This window comes from Oryx dammah, unplaced genomic scaffold (assembly GCF_014754425.2).
Source record: "Oryx dammah isolate SB20612 unplaced genomic scaffold, SCBI_Odam_1.1 HiC_scaffold_23, whole genome shotgun sequence".
Classification (NCBI taxonomy): Eukaryota; Metazoa; Chordata; class Mammalia; order Artiodactyla; family Bovidae; genus Oryx; species Oryx dammah.
Genome location: NW_024070207.1, coordinates 41,107,347 through 41,125,851, shown reverse-complemented (window position 1 = coordinate 41,125,851; position 18,505 = coordinate 41,107,347).

Here is an 18,505-nt window from a genome sequence, read left to right as displayed (position 1 = left end):
GGAGAATCTTTTCACCATTAACCTAGATGTTTTGTCATCGGTGCTGTATGGGTGGAGAAGTCTTGAGGCTACTGCAAGAATAAGACTGAAAGCCAGAGGCAGGAGGCTTAAATCCAAAAGTTGAGAACACCAGAAAACTCCTGACTCTAGGGAACATTAATCAACAAAAGTTCATCCAAACGCCTCCATATCTACACTGAAACCAAGCTCCACCCAAGAGCCAACAAGTTTCAGAGCAAGACATGCCAAGCTAAATCTCCTACAACACAGGAACATAACCCTGAGCACAAAAATACAGGCGGCCAAAAGTCACACCAAACCCATAGAGACCTCAAAACTCACTTCTGGACACCTCATTGCACTCCAGAGAGAAGAGATCCAGCTCCACCCACCAGAACCCCAACACAAGCTTCCCTAACCAGAAAGCCTTGACAAGACACTCCTCTAACCCCACCTACAGGGGAGAAACTCCACAATAAAGAGGAATCACAAACTTCCAGCATACAGAAAGGCCACCCCAAACACAGCAACCTAAACAATATGAAAAGGCAGGTAAATAGTCAGCAGGTAAAGGAACATGATAAAAGCCCACCAAACCAAACAAAAGAGGAGGAGATAGGGAGTCTACCTGAAAAAGAATTCAGAATAATGATAGTAAAACTAATCCAAAATTTTGAAAACAAAATTGAGTTACAGATAAATAGTCTGGAGACAAGGATTGAGACGATGCAAGAAAAGTTTAACACGGACATAGAAGAAATAAAAAAAAGCCAATCAATAATGAATAATGCAATAGCTGAGATCAAAAGCACTCTGGAGGGAGTAGAATAACTGAGGCAGAAGATAGGATAAGTGAGGTGGAAGATAGAATGATAGCGATAAATGAAGCAGAGAGCAAAAAAAGAAAAAAGAATTAAAAGAAATGAGGACAACCTCAGAGAACTCTGGGACAATGTCAAACGGCCCAACATTCGAATCATAGGAGTCCCAGAAGAAGACAAAAAGAAAGGCCATGAGAAAATACTTGAGGAGATAATAGTGGGAAAATTCCCTAAAATGGGGAAGGAAATAGCCACCCAAATCCAAGAAACCCAGACAGTCCCAAACAGGATCAACCCAAGGCGAAACACTCCAAGACATATATTAAGCAAATTAAAGAAGATCAAACACAAAGAACAAATATTAAAAGCAGCAATAGAAACCAACAATTAACCCACAAGGATTTCCCCATAAGGATAACAGCTCATCTTTCAACAGAAACTCTTCAAGCCAGAAGGGAATGGCAGGAAATATTTAAAGTGATGAAAGAGAAAAACCTACAACCCAGATTACTGTACCCAGCAAGGATCTCATTTGAATATGAAGGAGAAATCAAAAGCTTTACAGACAAGCAGAAGCTGAGAGAATTCAGCACCACCAAACCAGCTCTCCAACAAATGCTAAAGGATCTTCTCTAGACAGGAAACACAGAAAAGGTGTATAAACTCAAACCCAAAACAACAAAGTAAATGGCAATGGGATCATACTTATCATTACCTTAAATGTAAATGGGTTGAATGCCCCAACCAAAAGACAAAGACTGGCTGAATGGATACAAAAATAAGACCCCTATATATGCTGTCTATAAGAGACCCACCTCAAACCTAGGGACACATACAGACCAAAAGTGAAGAGGTGGAAAAAGATATTTCATGCAAATGGAGACCAAAAGAAAGCAGGAGCAGCAATACTCATATCAGATAAAATAGACTTTGAAATAAAGGCCATGAAATGAGACAAACAAGGATACTACATAATGATCAAAGGATCAATCCAAGAAGAAGATATAATAATTATAAATATATACACACTAACAATAACACAATAGTACTGGGAGACTTTAATACCCCACTCACACCTATGGAGAGATCAACTAAACAGAAAATTAGCAAGGAAACAAAACTTTAAATGATACAATGGACCAGTTAGACCTAATTGATATCTATAGGACATTTCACCCCAAAACAATGAATTTCACCTTTTTCTCAAGTGCACATGGAACCTTCTCCAGGATAGATTACATCCTGGGCCATAAATCTAGCCTTGGTAAATTCAAAAAAATTGAAATCATCTCAAGCATCTTTTCTGATCACAATGCAGTAACATTAGATGTCAACTACAGGAAAAAAAATATTAAAAATACAAACATATGGAGGCTAAACAACACACTTCTGAATAACAAACAAATCACAGAAGAAATCAAAATATGCATAGAAACAAATGAAAATGAAAATACAACAACCCAAAACATATGGGATTCAGTAAAAGCAGTGCTACGGGGAAGGTCACAACAATATAAGCCTGCCTCAAGAAACAGGAGAGAAATCAAATAAATAACCTAACTCTACACCTAAAGCAACTAGAAAAGGAAGAAATGAAGAACCCCAGGGTTAGTAGAAGAAAAGAAATCACAAAAACCAGGGCAGAAATAAATGCAAAAGAAACAAAAGAGACCATAGTAAAAATCAACAAAGCCAAAAGCTGGTTCTTTGAGAGGATAAATAAAATAGACAAACCATTAGCCAGAGTCATCAAGAAACAAAGGGAGAAGAATCAAATCAACAAAATCAGAAATGAAAATGGAGAAATCACAACAGACAACACAGAAACATAAAGGATCATAAGAGACTACTATCAGCAACTATATGCCAATAAAATGGACAACTGGGAAGAAATGAACAAGGTCTTAGAAAAGTATAACTTTCCAAAACTGAACCAGGAAGAAATAGAAAATCTTAACAGACCCATCACAAGCACAGAAATCAGAAATCTTCCAACAAACAAAAGCCCAGGACCAGATGGCTTCACAGCTGAAATCTACCAAAAATTTAGAGAAGAGCTAACACCTATCCTACTCAAACTCTTCCAGAAAATTGCAGAGGAAGGTAAACTTCCAAACTCATTCTATGAGGCCACCATCACCCTAAGACCAAAACCAGACAAAGATGCAACAAAACAAAACAAAAAAAACTACAGGCCAATATCACTGATGAACATAGACGCAAAAATCCTTAACAAAATTCTAGCAAACAGAATCCAACAACATAGTAAAAAGATCATACATCATGACCAAGTGGGCTTTATCCCAGGGATGCAAGGATTCTTCAATATCTGCAAATCAATCAATGTAATACACCACATAAACAAATTGAAAGATAAAAACCATATGATTATCTCAATAGATGCAGAGAAAGCCTTTGACAAAATTCAACATCCATTTATGATAAAAACCCTCCAGAAAGCAGGAAAAGAAGGAACATACCTCAACATAATAAAAGCCATATATGATAAATGCACAGCAAACATTATCCTCAATGGTGAAAAATTGAAAGCATTTCCCCTAAAGGCAGGAACAGGACAAGGATGCCCACTTTCACCACTACTATTCAACATAGTTTTGGAAGTTTTGGCCACAGCAATCAGAGCAGAAAAAGAAATAAAAGGAATCCAGACTGGAAAAGAAGTAAAACTCTCACTGTTTGCAGATGACATGATTGTCTATATAGAAAACCCTAAAGACTCCACCAGAAAATTACTAGAGCTAATTAATAAATAAATACAGTAAAGTTGCAGGATATAAAATTAACGCAGAGAAATCCCTTGCATTCCTATACACTAACAATGAGAAAACAGAACAAGAAATTAAGGAAACAATTCCATTCACCATTGCAACGAAAAGAATAAAATACTTAGGAATATATCTACCAAAAGAAACAAAAGACCTATATATAGAAAACTATAAAAGACTGATGAAAGAAATCAAAGGTGACACAAAGAGTGGAGAAATATACCATGTTCATGGATCAGAAGAATCAACATAGTGAAAATGAGTATACTACCCAAAGCAATCTATAGATTCAATGCAATCCCTATTAAGCTGCTGCTGCTACTGCTGCTAAGTCACGTCAGTCGTGTCCGACTCTGTGCGACCCCACAGACGGCAGCCCACCAGGCTCTTGTCTCTGGGAGTCTCTAGCCAACAATACTGGAGTGGGTTGCCATTTTCTTCTCCAGTGCATGAAAGTGAAAAGTGAAAGTGAAGTCGCTCAGTTGTGTCCAACCCTTCGCAACCCCACGGACTGTAGCCTACCAGGCTCCTCCGTCCATGGGATTTCCCAGGCAAGAGTACTGGAGTGGGTTGTCATTGCCTTCTCCACCTATCAAGCTACAAACAGTATTTTTCAGAGAATTAGAACAAATAATTTCGCAATTTGTATGGAAATACAAAAAGCCTTGTATAGCCAAAGCAAACTTGAGAAAGAAGAATGGAACTGGAAGAATCAACCTGCCTGACTTCAGGCTCTACTACAAAGCCACAGTCATCAAGACAGTATGGTACTGGCACAAAGACAGATATATAGATCAATGGAACAAAATAGAAAGTTCAGAGATAAATCTATGTACCTATGGACACCTTATCTTTGACAAAGGAGGCAAGAATATACAATGGAGAAAAGACAATCTCTTTAACAAGTGGTGCTGGGAGAACTGGTCAACCACTTGTAAAAGAATGAAACTAGAACACTTTCTAACACCATACACAAAAATAAACTCAAAGTGGATTAAAGATCTAAATGTAAGACCAGAAACTATAAAACTCCTAGAGGAAAACAGGCAAAACACTCTCTGACATAAATCAAAGCAGGATCCTCTATGAGCCCCCTCCAGAGTAATGGAAATAAAAGCATAAATAAACAAATGGGAACTAATTAAACTTAAAAGCTTTTGCACAATGAAGGAAACTATAAGCAAAGTGTAAAGACAGCCTTCAGAGTGGGAGAAAATAATAGCAAATGAAGCAACTGACAAAGAATTAATCTCAAAAATATACAAGCAGCTCCTGCATCTCAATTCCAGAAAAATAAGTGACTCAATCAAAAAATGGGCCAAAGAAGTAAACAGACATTTCTCCAAAGAAGACATACAAATGACTAACAAACACATGAAAAGATGCTCAACATCACTCATTATCAGAGAAATACAAATCAAAACCACAATGAGGTACCATCTCCCACCGTTCAGAATGGCTGCTATCTAAAAGTCTACAAACAATAAATGCTAGAGAGGGTATTGGTGGGAATGCAAACTAGTACAGCCACTATGGAGAACAGTGTGGAGATTCCTTCAGTTCAGTTCAGTCGCTCAGTCGTGTCTGACTCTTTGCGACCCCATGGACTGCAGCACGCCAGGCCTCCCTGTCCATCACCAACTCCCGGAGTTCACTCAGACTCACAGCCATCAAGTCAGTGATGCCATCCAGCCATCTCATCCTCTGTCGTCCCCTTCTCCTCCTGCCCCCAATCCCTCCCAGCATCAGAGTCTTTTCCAATGAGTCAACTCTTCTGGAAATAGAACTGCCATACGACCTAGCAATCCCCCCTGCTGGGCACACACACTGAGGAAACCAGAATTGAAAGAGACACGTGTACCCCAATGTTCATCACAGCACTGTTTATAATAGCCAGGACATGGAAGCAACCTAGATGTCCATCAGCAGATGAATGGATAAGAAAGTTGTGCTATATATACATAATGGAATATTACTCAGCTATTAAAAAGAATGCATTTGAATCAGTTCTAATGAGGTGGATGAACCTGGAGCCTATTATACAGAGCAAATATAGTCAGAAAGAAAAACACCAATACAGTATATTAACACATATATATGGAATTTATAAAGATGGTAACAATGACCCTATATGTGAGACAGCAAAAGAGACATAGATGTATAGAACAGTCTTTTGGACTCTGTGGGAGAAGGCGAGGGTGGGATGATTTGACAGAATAGCATTGAAATATGTATATTAACATATGTGAAATAGATCACCAGTCCAGGTTTGATGCATGAAGCAGGGTGCTCAGGGCTGGTGCACTGGGATGACCCTGAGAAATGGGATAGGGAGAGAGGGTCAGGATGGGGAACACATGTACACCCATGGCTGATTCATGTGAATGTATGGGAAAACCACCACAATATTGTAAAGTAATTAGCCTCCAATTAAAATAAAAAGAAAAAAATAACAAACCCCAAACAATTAAGAAAATGGCAATAGGAATATATATGTATCAGTAATTGCTTTAAATGTAAATGGATTAAATGTTCCAACCAAAAGACACAGACTGGCTGAATGGATACAAAAACAAGACCCATATATATGCTATGTACAAGAAACCCACTTCAGACCTAAAGACACATATAGACTGAAAGTGAGAGGATGGAAAAATATATTCCATGCAAATGGAAGTTAAAAGAAAGCTGAAGTAGCCATCCTCATATCAGACAAAATAGACCTTAAAATAAAGAAGATTACACAACATAAGGAAGGACACTACATAATGATCAAGGGATCAATCCACGAGGAAGATATAACAATTGTAAATATCTATGGACGACAGAAGATGAGATGGCTGGATGGCATCACCGACTCGATGGACGTGAGTTTGAGTGAACTCCAGGAGTTGGTGATGGACAGGGAAGCCTGGCATCCTGTGATTCATGGGGCCGCAAAGAGTCGGACACAACTGAGAGACTGAACTGAACTGAACTGAACTGAACTGATGCACCCAATGTAGGAGCACCTCAATACATAAGACAAACACTAATATACATAAAATGAGAAATTGACAGTAACACAATAATAGTAGGAGACTTTAACACCCCACTTACTCCAATGGACAGATCATCAAAACAAAATTAATAAGGAAACACGTCTTAAATGATACATTAGATGAGATGGATCTCATTGATATCTTCAGAATATTCCATCCAGATGCAGAAGAATACACATTCCTCTCAAGTGCACATGGAACATTCTCCAGGATAGACCACATCTTGTGTCACAAATCAAATCTCAGTAAATTTAAGAAAATTGAAATCACGCCAAGATTCTTTTCTGACCACAATGCTATGAGACTACATATCAATTACAAGAAAAAAAAAAACTGTAAAAAACACAAACACATGAAGATTAAACAATACATTTCTAAATAATGAACAGGTTACTGAAGAAATCAAAAGGGAAATTTAAAAATTCCTAGAAACAAATGACAATGAAAACATGACAACTCAAAAGCTATGGGATGCAGCAAAGCAGTTCTAAGAGGGAAGTTTATAGCAATACAATCCTACCTCAAGAAACACGAAAAACATCAAATAGACAACCTAACTTTACACCCAAAAAGAACACACACACACACACAAAAAATTAACAGAAGGAAAGAAATCATAAAGATCTGAGCAGAAATAAATGAAAAAGAAATTAAAGAAACAATAGTAAAGATTAACAAAACTAAGAGCTAGTTCTTTGAGAAGATAAACAAAATTGACAAAACTTTAGCCAGACTCATCAAGAAAAAAAGACAGAAGAATCAAATCAACAAAATTAGAGATGAAAAAGGAGAGGTTACAACAAACACTGCAGAAATACAAAGGATTATAAGAGACTATTATGAGCAACTATATGGTATTAAATGGATAATCTGGAAGAAATGGACAGATTCTTAGAAAAGTGCATTCTTCCAAGACTGAACCAGGAAGAAATAGAAATTATGAACAACTCAATTCAGTTCAGTTCAGTCACTCAGTCGTGTCCGACTCTTTGCAACCCCATGAATCACAGCACGCCAGGCCTCCCTGTCCATCACCATCTCCCGGAGTTCACTCAGACTCACGTCCATCGAGTCCGTGATGCCATCCAGCCATCTCATCCTCTGTCGTCCCCTTCTTCTTCTGCCCCCAATCCCTCCCAGCATCAGAGTCTTTTCCAATGAGTCAACTCTACGCATGAGGTGGCCAAAGTACTGGAGTTTCAGCTTTAGCATCATTCCTTCCAAAGAAATCCCAGGGTTGATATCCTTCCGAATGGACTGGTTGGATCTCCTTGCAGTCCAAGGGACTCTCAAGAGTCTTCTCCAACACCACAGTTCAAAAGCATCAATTCTTCGGCACTCAGCCTTCTTCACAGTCCAACTCTCACATCCATACATGACCACCGGAAAAACCACAGCCTTGACTAGACAGACCTTAGTCGGCAAAGTAATGTCTCTGCTTTTGAATATACTGTCTAGGTTGGTCATAACTTTTCTTCCAAGGAGTAAGCGTCTTTTAATTTCATGGCTGCAGTCACCATCTGCAGTGATTTTGGAGCCCAAAAAAATAAAGTCTGATGCTATTTCCACTGTTTCCCCATCTATTTCCCATGAAGTGATGGGACTGGATGCCATGATCTTCATTTTCTGAATGAACAACTCAATTACAAGCACTGAAATTGAAACTGTGATTTAAAAAAAAAATCTCCCAAAAAACAAAAGCCCAGGACCAGATGGCTTCACAGGTAAGTTCCATCAAACATTTAGAAGAGCTAATATCTATCCTTCTAAAACTCTTTCAAAAGTTTTAGAGAAAGGAACACTTCCAAACTCATTCTACAAGGCCACCATCACCCTGATACCAAAACCAGACAAAGACAACACACATAAAAGAAAACAACAGGCCAATATCACTGATGAACATAGCTGCAGAAAAAGCCTTTGACAAAATTCAGCACCCATTTATGATTAAAACTATTCAAAAAATGGGCATAGAAGGAACCTATCTCAACATAGTAAAGGCCATAGATGATAAGCCCACAGCAAACATTATTCTCAATGGTGAAAAGCTGAAAGCATTCTCTCTAAGATCAGGAACAAGATAAGGGTGTCCACTCTCACCATTATTCAACATAGTTTTGGAAGTCCTAGCTAAGGCAATCAGAGAAGAAAAAGAAATAAAAGTAATCCAGATGGGGAAAAGAAGAAGTAAAGCTCTCACTGTTTGCATATGACATGATACTATACATAGAAAACCCTAAAGATACCATTAGAAAATTACTAGAACTAATCAGTGAATTTAGCAAAGCTGCAGAATACAAAAATCAATACACAGAAGTCACTTGCATTCCTGTATACTAACAATGGAAAATCAGAAAGAGAAATTAAGGAATCAATCCCATTCACCATTGCAACATAAAGAATAAAATACCTAGGAATAAACCTACCTAAGGAGACAAAAAAACTGTATACAGAAAATTATAAGATGAAAGAAATCAAAGATGACTAAACAGATGGAGAGATATTCCACATTCCTGGGTGGGAAGAATTGTGAAAATAACTATACTACCAAATGAAATCTACAGATTCAGTGTGATCCCTATCAAATTACCAATGGTATTCTTCATGGAACTAGAACAAAAATTTCACAACTCATATGGAAACACAAAAGACCCTGAATAGCCAAAGCAGTCTTGAGAAAGAAGAATGGACCTGGAGGAATCAACCTTCATGACTTCAGATTCTTCAGATTAGGAAGAATCAAATTTCCTAATCTTCAGATTGTAGATTATACTACAAAGCTACAGTCATCAAAACAGTATGGTACTGGCACAAAAACAGAAATATAGACCAATGGAACAAGAAAGAGAACCCAGAGATAAACGCACACACCTATGGGTATCTTATTTTTGACAAAGGAAGCAAGAATATACAACGGGGCAAAGACAGCCTCTTCAATAAATGGTGCTGGGAAAACTGGACAGCTACATTTAAAAGAATGAAATTAGAACACTTTCTAACACTATACACAAAGATAAACTCAAGATGGATTAAAGACCTAAATGTAAGACCAGAAACTATAAAACTCTTAGAGGAAAACATAGGCAGAACATTCGATGACATTAATCAAAGCAAGATCCTCTATGACCTACCTCCTAGAGTAATGGAAATAAAACAAAAGTAAACAAGTGGGACCTAGTTAAACTTAAAAGCTTTTGCACAGCAAAGGAAACTATAAACAAGGTAAAAAGACAACCCTCAGAATGGGAGAAAATAATAGCAAATGAAACAACTAACAAAGTATTAATTTCCAAAATATACAAGCAGCTCATACAACTCAATACCAGAAAAAAAACAACCCAATCAAAAAGTGGGGAAAAGACCTAAATAGACATTTCTCCAAAGAAGACATAAGATAGCTAATAAACATATGAAAAGGTGCTCAACACCGCTCATTATTAGAGAAATGCAAATCAAAACTACAATGAGATATCACCTCACACCAATCAGAATGGCCATCATCAAAAAGTCTACAAACAATAAATGCTGGAGAGGTGTGGATAAAAGGGAACCCTCTTGAACTGTTGGTGTGTATGTAAATTGATACAGCCACTATGTAAGACGGTATGGAGATTCCGTAAAAAACTAGGAATAAAACCACCATATGACCCAGCAATCCCACTCTTAGGCATATACCCCGAGGAAACCAAAATTTTAAAAGACACATGTACCCCCAATGTTCATTGCAGCACTATTTACAATAGCTAGAACATGGAAGCATGTCCATTGACAGATGTCCATTGACAGATGAATGGACAAAGAAGTGTGGTATATATACAAAATGGAATATTACTCAGCCATAAAAAGGAACACATTTGCGTCAGTTCTAATGAGATGGAAGAACCTAGAGACTATTATACTGAGTGAAGTATGTCAGGAAGAGAAAGGTAAGTATCATATACTAATACATATATATGAAATCTAAAAAGATGGTACTGATTAATTTATTTGCAAGGCAGCAATGGAGAAACAGACATAGAGAACAGACTTATGCACACAAGCAGAGGGGAAGAGAGGGTGAGATGTATGGAGAGAGTAACATGGAAACTTATATTACCATATGTAAAAGAGATAGCCAATGGGAATTTGCTATATGTCTTGGGGAACTCAAACAGGGTCTGTGTATCAACCTAGAGGGGTGGGGTGGGGAGGGAGATGGCAGGGAGGTTCAAGAGGGAGGGGACATATGTGTACCTATGGCTGTATTATGTTGATGATTGACACAAAACAATAAAATTCTGTAAAGCAATTATCCTTCAACTAAAAAATAAATTCAATCAAAAAAAAAAAAAAACAGGCAGTGAGCAAGGTTTGGTGTTCATGTCATGGCTTGCCAATCTCTGATTTAGAGAAGTCCTTATCTAATATAATCTGTGCCACAAATGCAAGCCACAGAGGTAATTTTAAATTTTTTTAGCATCCACATTTTAAAAAGCCAAAAGAAAGAGGTGTATTTTTTAGTAGTGTATTTTTAGAGGAGTACTTTAATAGTATATTTCATTTAACCCAGTATATCAAAAATATTATCATTTCAACATACAACAAACAAAGAAATTATTAATGAGATATTTTACATGTTTTTTATCATACCAAGTCTTTGAAATTGGTTATGAGACAAACTGAATTTCTCAAAAGGGTGTTGAAGCTTTAACCCTCTGTACTTGTGAATATGATCTCATTTGAAAGAGGGTCTTTGCAGGTGATCATAGGAAGACAAAGTCATTACAATGGGCTCTAATTCAGTAGGACTGTTATCCTTATTAAAAGAGGACATTTGAACACAGAAACAGACACATACAAAGAGAAAAAGCTATGTAAAGACAAAGGCAGACATTGGGGTGATGGAGCAGAAGCCAAGGAAAGCCCAATATTGCCAACAAAGCACCAGAAGCTAGGGGAGAGGCCTGGAACAGATCCTCCCTTAGAACTCTCCGAAAGAACCAACCTTGCAGACATCTTGAGCTCAGACTTCCAGTCTCCAGACAAGGAGGAAATAAATTTCTGTTTTTTAAGCCACTCAATGGGTGGTGCTATGTTACATCAGCTCTAGGAAATGAATACAAAATCAAAGCCTTTGTATTTACAGCACAACTCAACTGATACTAAACATATTCCAAGTGCTCCACAGCCAACCAGGGCTAGTGACTACCTACTGGACAGTGCAGCTTGAGAGACAGCAATTTGGATTCCCCTCAGAGTGGGCTGAGTAGCTTAGGGAAAGAAAGGCATCAGGGAAACAGGGAGTTTGAGGATTAAGTATAAACAAAGAACTTTTTACAAATCTTGACCTTTCTTGAAAATGTATTAAATGGAATAGTGCTAGGTGTTTACTTTCTCTCAATAGTTTAGGGCCCTCAGGAACTGACCACGGCAAAGCCAAGGAGTGCTCCATTTTCTTTAGTTTGGGCCAAAGTCATTTCATTTCAGAGTTCTGTTTTTGCTTCTATGGTGTATGATCATTTTTAACTCCTAACTGATTTCCTCTGAACTCAATATGTGATATTTTCCCTTGAAGTAACTTGGTGGTTTCATCATTTTATTGATCTTACTTTCCCATTAACTGTATTCATGCATGCAATATATTATCTGAAGTGACAGGAAGATGGTAACAAAAAGCTCCATTGTTGATATCTGACTGCTGACAGCTTTCAAGCTACTTTCCCCTTTTCCCCTTCTGCCCCACATCTAGTAAGCTAATAAGAAAGGCTGGGCCCTCTCTCACCTGGTACTGATGAGAAAGCTCAAACCAAGTACACCCCAAGCCATGTTCAAGACTCTTCACCCCAACCCCATCTTCTACACACACTAAAAACCAGAGCCACTCACCACATATCCTTTGCGCAAGGCAAGTGGATGGGCTGGAATGCCAGCCCTACTCTCTCCAGAAAGCCTCATGATATGAATAATAAACCTTTGCACATCCTCTTGGTGCATGTGTGGCATCTTTGGCCTCAAGATTCAAACCAATTTGGTGTGTGAGTAGCAGGTATGATACTGCCCTTTCACAGAGGAACTCCAAGATGGTTGGTGCTGAGAACAGTAGTGTCTAAAAGATGCCCAGCACCTCCTGGAAGCCTTTCTTCTATTGCTTCCAGTTAACTACCTGGCTCTACAGCCTGCAGGCAAATCTACACTCTGAGCCGCTCCCTAGGGCCTGCTGCCTAGTGTGCTCTTTGAACCGTGCTGCTACCTACTAGTGAACTCACATTAGAGTTGCTGCAGCATTTAATAAGTCCTAGCAAGCCTCAGTCTGGAGAAGGCAATGGCACCCGACTCCAGTTCTCCTGCCTGGAAAATCCCATGGATGGAGGAGCCTGGTAGGCTGCAGTCCATGGGGTCGCTAAGAGTCAGACACGACTGAGCAACTTCACTTTCAGTTTTCACTTTCATGCATTGGAGAAGGAAACGGCAACTCACTCCAGTGTTCTTGCCTAGAGAATCCCAGGGATGGGGGAGCCTGGTGGGCTGCCATCTATGGGGTCACACAGAGTCGGACACAATTGAAGTGACTTAGCAGCAGCAGCAGCAGCAGCAAGCCTTGGTCACTGATTTAATCTACCCGAGTCAGAAGATTTGCATTTTGGGCCAAGACTATGTGATTGGGACCCTACTTAAAGTGGCCCTGTGTTGGGTATCTCAGCCTGGACCTATTGGTCTCAGATTGAGTCACGTGTCTCAATTCCTGCACAAGGTATGACTGATGCCATACTCAAGGGAACAACTCTTATCCAGTGATTGCTGAGCGTATGTTTCAACCAGGCATTGGTCCTATTCTATATAGTGTTCAGGGAAAAGACTGATAACATGTGCGATACGATGGTCATGGGTGGTCATCGGGGTAAGGAACAGTTGTCATGTGGAATGTTGAGGTCACATGCCTAAAAGCAGATGGCATATTAGGACCCTAAATGCCTCTGGTGCAACAAATATCTTGATCTTCAGTATTATAGTAGAAAGCATGCACCCCTGGTACCCCTGTGGCAAAGACCCTTATGAAAAACATCCTTAATGATTTATTCCCAACCCTCTTAAAGAACAAGGGGTCACCATCACCTTATTAGATGGTTGCAAAATGGATCAATTAAGACTCTGGGTTCAACTGAGTGCCACATGTGATCAACATACCAAAAGGTTAATTCAAACTCAATTTAAGCCCAGAGTCTCTAGGCCCAATAAAACAATAATTGCCATAACAAAGGTCCCTAACCCTGATAATACTGATTTGGGATGCTTTGGAGGAAGAAACTTATAAACATGACCAGGGTAGAGAGGAGTCCTCCAACACAAGGTATATCTAGTAATGACCAAAACAAAAAAATGAAACAAACAAAAATTGATTTGGGATGGAGGAAAGAGAGAAACTACAATAGAGACCTACAATTTGACTCAATTGCATATCCAAATTGTTTGAAAACAATTTATGCAACAGAAAGCTAAAAGTGTGCTGATTGGATTTTGCACTTCTAAAACGTTCTAAATTAATTTTAACATCTGCTGAAATGAACCAACTGGCAAACTTCCATGGCCTTAATTGATACTGGGGCCCAAATTAAAGCTATACCTGTAGGTCTCACTAAATTTAAACATGGTATCCTCTATACTTTCAGAGAATTACCAAACATAAAGTAGAGGCAGGGAAAGGTATGCCTCACCTTTAACCATCAGGACCACTGCCTTGACTAAAGTCTCCATGGTCACACTGACCACTTCCCTAACACATCCCATAGTGGGCATGGATGCTCTGATCAAATGAGTAGTAAATTGAAATAAAATTAAATATTTGGTATTTACAACTGGTGTGACAAAATAGAACCACATAGACCTCCTCCCTGATAAAAATCAGCCAAGGGAAGAGATACATAGGACCAAGTTCCTCCAAATTGGAGATTCCAGTTGTCCTCTCTCCACAGTCAAGGACAGCATTCATTTCCTGGCATCAATATGTGACAATATACATTGAGTACAGTCCACAAGGGAAGCTCACCTGAGCCTTGAGTCCAGAGTCTTTATCAGGGCTTGATAGTACACACCTGGCCAGCCGTCAATATGGCTGATCTCAAACTCCAGTCCCTCCAGAGGTCAAGTGAGACGTCATGAGGTCTCCCACCCTAAATCAGACTGTTACTGTGACCCAAAGTCCTGAGACAAATGAAGATATTCCTATCGGGCATGGCATTTCAAGGGCTTAGAATTATCTCCAAGAAGCTAAGGGAAAAGGCTGGACCTGCCTTTGGGCAAGGTTACATTCTTTACTACACAGTTTCCATAACTAATGTTTTTGAAATTACTGGACCCAATCCACAACTGGAAAATGTTTTGCTACTAAATATTTGGTGAATATGCTCTCAGTTCAGTTCAGTTCAGTTGCTCAGTCGTGTCTGACTCTTTGCTACCCCATGAATTGCAGCACGCCAGGCCTCCCTGTCCATCACCATCTCCCAGAGTTCACTCAGACTCACGTCCATCGAGTCCGTGATGCCATCCAGCCATCTCATCCTCGGTCGTCCCCTTCTCCTCCTGCCCCCAATCCCTCCCAGCATCAAAGTCTTTTCCAATGAGTCAACTCTTCTCACGAGGTGGCCAAAGTACTGGAGCTTCAGCTTTAGCATCATTCCTTCCAAAGAAATCCCAGGGTTGATCTCCTTCAGAATGGACTGGTTGGATCTCCTTGCTACTCAGTGCCTATTTCCATAGTCTCTCAATTGAAGTCTGCCCTCATCTTCAAAGAGATATAATACACCTTCACCCAGATACACACGGAGTATCTCAACAACCCTGCCATGGCACACACAGTCTTTGCAGGGAAGATGTCAATGGTATCCAACTTTCCTCACAAGCACAGGTATAATATCCCACTGATGACATCTTCCTCTGAAGAGATTCATCTGACACACTGATTCAGGATACAAAAATATCCACAAAGGAACTCACAAAGGGGGATGAGCTGTTGCCCCAGCATTTGGCTAAATTCCTGGGAATCATTTGGCGAAAGGGCCACTCCACCCCAATACTGTCAAGAAACAACTATTGACCATCTCAGCAGCCACATCATTAAAACAAGCCAAACATCTTTTAGACATTTCGGGGTTCCCAAGGCAATATATTCCTTCTTTTCAAATTTTACTTAAACCCACTTATGCTGTTACTTACAAATCAGCCCATCTTGAATGAAGTTCCCACCAATGAAATGCACTTGAATGTGTCCAAAGCGCAAGATGGCAGGCACTCTCATTAGTGTCTTCCAGAGAGTCTTTCACTGTAGAGGCTTCAGGAACCTCCTCTCCTGCCTCCTGGAGTCTCTGGACCACCTAGGATGGCCATAAGTTGTTTATGCAGAAAACCTTTTTTTTCTGGTGCAAAAGCTGCTCCTCAGCCCCAGGCTACATGCATTAGAGCAACAACTGCTGGCTATTTGAGCATACCAGGCCCTTCTGCAGATGGAGACCCTCACAGGAGACTCTCCACACCAGCTGCCCAGGATGCTTTTGATCATGGTGGCAGCACCCCTCCTTATTGAAACGAAAATAATAATTCCATAATAGGGCCAAACCTGGGCCTTCTAGCATAGCTCACCTACAGGAATGGGTGGCCTCCTCTGTCCCCAGGCCCTTGACAGATCCAATGATGCTGAAGGAGATTACCTTCTTCCAGATTCAATGATCACCTGAAGAGCCCCTTGGGATCAACTTCAGATCCGCAAAGGGAACTGGACCACTTTACAGACAGCAGCGCTGCTGGAGAGCTGCTGCTGTTCGTCATCTAACCTGGACATCCCTAATCAAAGACAGGACTCAAGAGTCATCAAAACTGAGTCAACTACAGGCCATCATCTTAGCACTAGAGGATACCTTGGACAATCAATCCCATAAGCATTTGCTTGGTTGTTTCTTTTTTTTTTTTATATATAGACTCTTGGGCCACTGCCAATGGTGTGGTCACCTAGTCTGACCAACAGCAACAACAATTCCTTATCCAAGGTTGCCCCTTTGGGGTAAAGAATTCTGAGAATTTATGGCTTCACAGTTACCCAAAATATAAATCAAGGTCACACATGTCTCTGCAAGGTCCCAGCAAGACACTCCTTATCCTCTTCAGAGTTCCAGACATCATTGATAGTGAATGAGGCATTCATTTCACTTTTCAGAATACACAATGCTAGGCTCTTGAAGCAGGTATTCAAAGGAACGTTCAAGACCCTCACTGGTCTCAGGCTGCAGACCTCATAGAGCACCATAATGGCTTACTTAAACAAGTTCAAATTCAATTAAATGAAACACAGCATAATTCAGTCATCAGTGAAACATCAGAGATGAATTGTATCAAAAATAAAGAGTCTGAATCCATGTTTTATGCTTGCTGATGGCTTTCCAACCCACTCCCTCTTTCTCATTTGTCCCAAGTTTGCACAACTCTGGAATAAAGTCCAAGTGATCCCTCCCTTCATGCCAGCAGGGAGGTTCAAACCATCAAAATTTCAAAGGAACCCTCACCCTTACCCCATGCCGAAATCACAATAAAACCAAAACAACCACTAGTTTCTTCCTTCATTCAAGTTAAATGGACCTGCTTGGGAGCTTGCCATGCTTGCCTTATGATGGAATAGCTTTTTCATACCATCTTGGTGCATTATGACATCTCAGCCTTGATTTCAAAACCAATCTGAGGCTGAGATGATTCTTTCCTCATCAGGGCAACCATAAAACCAAGATTCTACCCATTAATAAATAATAGAAAATGTACATCCCATTTCTGATGAAAGCTGACTCCACCTCCAGAAGTAACTGACTTCTGGTCACAAAAGGAGATTTTTGCAATTGTATCCATGAAAGAAGAAGACGTTTGAGAAACTCATATAACATGTCACATACCTCCCCGACTCCCACTTAGCTACAGATTAATTTCCCCTTAAATATATTTGCAAAAGCTTACTTTTCTAGCCAGGCAAAAAAGAATGCAACATTCAAAGCTATCACCTGTACAGAAATCCTGGTAAAGAGTTTTAAAGAACTGCAATGTCACAGCTCGCCTGGTATTGTTAATCCATGAAAAGGAGAGTCAGCATTGCCCAAGAAAGCTTTGTTAATACTATAACCATCACACACTTAGCCAGCAAAAAAAAAAAAAGTAGCAATAGTAGGATTGAATCTTGAGTAGGTTTTATAGAAATGAAGGGTCTGTAAGAGGTTATATAGTGAAAATGATACTGACAAATGCCATAGCAACCAAAACTGCTTGTTGTCTTGTGAAAATAAAAATCTTCCTGATGGTCAGGTATTTGGTGTGTGTCTGTAGATAAGTGTATGAATAAAAAGGTTCCCTCAAAATAAAATCCATTCCAGGGCTGCTAAGACTGTTCAGGGAAAGGGGTAACTTTGATCGTGGAACTTTTTTTTTTCAGTCTAATCCTACACAGAAGATATCAATTTCAGTTTCTGATGAAAACAGAAAGGAGAAATCTGCATTTATGTGAGCATGTGAAGCAGCCACTGCACCACCTGCCTGCACAGCCAGGTTTTGCTCTCAGGCAGGGCTCTTCAGAAATACTGTATTTCTACAGAATGAGATTTCATTTCCTCCTTTTGCTAAACACTGCTCACAGCCCTCACTCACAGAGTTCTTTCTGGGTCTAACTTCCATTCTTCTTGCCCTGGTTTCAGTGCTTCTCATTTTTCTGGAGATGGTTTTCCTTTTACCTTATTGGTAGATTTCGTAAGTAGATTTGAACCTTTTTGGTAGGTTCAGCATCCTGCCACTTTGAGATAAGTCCTCGGCTCTTGAATCCAGTCTTGTCCACTGGTTTATAAACTCAGAAATATTT